The sequence below is a fragment of the Suricata suricatta genome, chromosome 2 (genome assembly GCF_006229205.1).
Source record: "Suricata suricatta isolate VVHF042 chromosome 2, meerkat_22Aug2017_6uvM2_HiC, whole genome shotgun sequence".
Taxonomy (NCBI): domain Eukaryota; kingdom Metazoa; phylum Chordata; class Mammalia; order Carnivora; family Herpestidae; genus Suricata; species Suricata suricatta.
In genome coordinates, this window is record NC_043701.1 from 64,545,649 (window position 1) to 64,549,743 (window position 4,095).

Genomic DNA, 4,095 nt, shown 5'->3' on the forward strand with positions numbered 1-4,095 from the left:
CAGAAATTAGAAGGTTAAGTAACAACTAGTTAATCACCTAATTTCACAGCTATCTGAAGTGGCAATTGTTATATAGCAGCTTATCTATGATACATTCAAGATACATGATACAATTTATTACTTGCCCATAAGCTACAACACAGCCTGCTTAATACCTTTCCTTAAATTCCACCTCTATACTACAATATACTTGAGGTCCGTGCAAAAAAGTAGCTACCTTTTATATAGGAATTGGATGATTAAGTCTTTGGTGTTGTAAAAGCAACTTCATTTAAACATAACCACCCCCACCACCAAAAAAAGAAGAGGGAAAAAAAAAGTAACGAAAATAATAAGGGAAAAACCCAAGACTCCCTAGGGGGTAAAAAAAACCAGCATGTAATTTCTGTCCTTGACAGAATGTATTAAATAAGCACACATCCCCAACAAGCAAAACAAGTACTACAAGGTAAAAATATTTAAAAAAAAGAAAACCCTCTCACATGCATAAATGAAAGGTTGCACACAAAGAACACATCTTTTCAAGCTTCAATAGTAAATATTCTGCTACTATGTGTTAAATACTGCATGGTTTGCCCAAGCTAAGATGGAACCACATCATAAATCAATAAGCATTTTGCATTTTCTTTCATTATCTACTCAAATAGGTTTTATTATCCAGGTTTGGTCAGGTCTGGTGAGACCAGCAGGCCAGGATACAATTGCCATTGAGAAGTAGTTTGTCTTGAAGAGTTCCCAGGAAGAGGGGGCCACACCACACAGGTCACATGGGGAGCACCAGGGTTGGTGAAGAGGCCGAAGGAATGAGGGGAAGTATGGCTTGAATCTTTGCTGTGGTCTCCCCGGGAAAGAGAAGGCAAGGCAGGGTGATACAGGCTTAGAATTGGGTAGTTTGAATGACTTCTGCAGGCTCTGTGGTTTAGGGACTGTTTCTAAGGCTGGGAATGATTAGGGCCTAGTACCATTACCTCCTGGAGCATAACTGCCAGGAAGAGGAGGCAGTTCCAGGAGGGGTGGTCCATTGGTTAGTTTGTGTATGAAAGGGATAATCCTTGGAGAGTTGTTGGCTATCTATGAGAATTGGCTACCCTGGCTATCCTGGTCAGTAAGGCCCCACATGTGAGGGCATCAAGAATACAGAAAATAGGGATGTCTAGGTGGCCCAGTCAGTTAAGTGTCCAACTTCAGCTCAGATCATGATATCATGGGTCATGAGTTCAAGCCCTGATTCAGGCTCTCTGCTGTCAGCATGCAGTCTGCTTCAGATCCTCTGTCTCCTTCTTTCTCTGCCCCTCTCCTGCTTGTACTCTCACTGTCAAAAATAAAAATTAAAGAAAAAAATATATAGACAGTAAGAAAATACAATTAATACATCTGTTTTGTTTCTAAATTCCCCATTGTTTGTAATCATATATTTGTCTTTCTCTGATTGACTTATTTCTGCTTAGCATAATACACTCTAATTCCATCCACATTGTTGCAAATGACAAGATTTCATTCTTTTTGATGGCTGACTAATATTCCATTGTATTTATATACCACATCTTCTTTATACAGTCATCAGTCAGTGGACATTTGGACTCTTTGGGCTCTTTCTGTAATTTGGCTGTTGTTGATAGCACTGCTATAAACATTGGGGTACATATGGAATTTAAAAAACAAAACAGAGAAACAGGGGAAGGGAAGGAAAAATAAAATAACAACAGAGAGGGAGGCAAACCATAAGAGACTCAAATACAGAGAAGAAACTAAGGGTTGCTGGAGGGGAGGTGGGTGGGGAGATGGGCATTGAGAGCAGTTGTTGGGATGAGCACTGGGTGTCACAGACAAGTGATAAATCACTAATTTGTACTCCTGAAACCAACACTATACTAAATGTTAACTAACTTGAATTTAAAATAAATTAAAAAAAAAGAAAAAATACAAATCTCTGTAGAGAGCAGTGTAATATCAATAACATTGAATGTGTTTACAATAGCAGTAAGGTTGAATATGTACATAGAGCAGGACCCAACTACTTATCGGTATTTATCCTAGAGAAACTCTCATATGTATACATGGAGAGATGGATGCAAGACTCTTCACAGCCACATTGCTTATAATTGCAAATAATCAGAAACAATCCAAGTGTCCATCAACAAGAAAATGGATAAATGGTGGTTTATTTGTAAAATAGGGTGTTAAAATGAACACAACATGTCCATTAACAATAACAAAACCAGTTGCAAAACCATATGCCATGATGTCATTTATCAGATTTTAAATCTTGCAAACAAATGTAGTTGACTCTTGAACAACATGGGTTTGAACTGCATGGGTCCACATAAATATGAATTATTTTAGGATAAATGCATTATGGTACTATAAGTGTATTTTGCCTTCCTTATGATCTTCTTGCTTTTTTTTTTCAAAGAGAGAGCAAAGGAGAGGGGTAGAGGGGAGGGAGAGAATCTTAAGCAGGCTCATGCTCAGTGCAGAGCCCAACCTGGGGCTCCATCCCATGATCTTGGGATCATGACCCGAGCAGACACCAAGAGTCAGACGCTCAACTGAATGAGCCACCCAGGCACCCCTCCTTATGATTTTCTAAATAACATATTCCCCCCTCTGGTTTACTTTATTGTAAGAATACAGTATATAAGATAACATAACAAAATATGTGTTAATCAACTTTTTTTGGATGTTTATTTATTATTGAGACAGAAACAGAGCATGAATGGGGGAGGGGCAGAGAGAGAGGGAGTCACAGAATCAGAAGCAGGCTCCAGGCCCTGAGCTGTCAGCACAGAGCCTGATGCAGAGCTTGAACCCACAGACTGTGAGATCATGGCCTGAGCCGAAGCCAGACACTTAACCAACTGAGCCACCCAGGCGCCCTGTTAATCAACTGTTAATGTGGAACCAAAAGTTATTCTCAGATTTTCAACTGCATGGAGGTCAGTGCTTCGCACTCCCATGCTGTTCAAGGGTCAACTGTACTACATGTTGCTTATGAATACATGCATCTGTAGCAATAATATGAAAACGTGTGGGAATAGTAAATATAAATTCATGACAGCGGTTTTCTCAGGCAGGGGAATAAGATCAGAGAGGGGTGTGTGAAAGATATCAACTCTACCTAAAATGGTTTTTTTTTTCTTTTTTGAAAGTCAAAAGAACGGGCACCTGGGTGGCTCAGTCGGTTAAGCAACCAATCAGACTTTGGCTGGTGGCAATTTCTCACACTGACAAAATTCAACTTTAACTAGGAGGCACCGGGAAGCTGATAAAGGGTTTGAAGCAGATGACCTCGGATCAATCCCCTCTGAGCAAGAGACAGGGAGTGGTTGGAGTCCACTGAGGAAAGAAGCTGGGACACTGGGACAAAGGGACAGCAGCTGAGGTATAATTTTAAATCGTCTGAAAAGAATTTTACTAAAGGTTCATACTTCTCCAGACTACATACAAACTGCTGCACATACAAAATATAGTAGTGCGTACAAAAAGCAACTACACATTAATTATTGTGCAGGAAAAAAAATCAGCCATTATTAATAGAAGGCCAGTTGGAGGTGAGAGGGTTTTGTCATTTGTACTGCATCTCCCATTCAGTCCTTTGGGTGCTTATTAGAAATGAATTTTTACAGTTTGTTTTTAATCCAACATGATGGAAATTCATGCTCTCTTCATAGACATGGGAGACCACGCAGTGGTGGTAGAGACGTCTGCCGCTCTCCAGTGGCCTTATTACTTGATTTCAGTGTCTGGACCCACTGGCTAGAAATCATGCCAGTACAGCAGAGAAAGAGAAGTTCAGTTGGAAAATATAACTTTTTACAGAGAGAGTACTGGTAGAATAATATATGGATATGTATGTGAATAACAAAAAGGCACAGAACTGTGCATAAGAAATATTGCCTCAATAAATCTGGAGACAGTAAACTTCCACCAAAGGTGGAATCCTTAATGTTACCAACCATCCATGGAAAATAGACATATTGTGATAAGTTAGACACTTCTTTTTTTTTAGTTAGACACTTTTAAATACCTCTATACCTTAATAGAATCTAAACAAATTCTGTTACGAACCATTTTAACAGAAACTGGGGTGCCTGC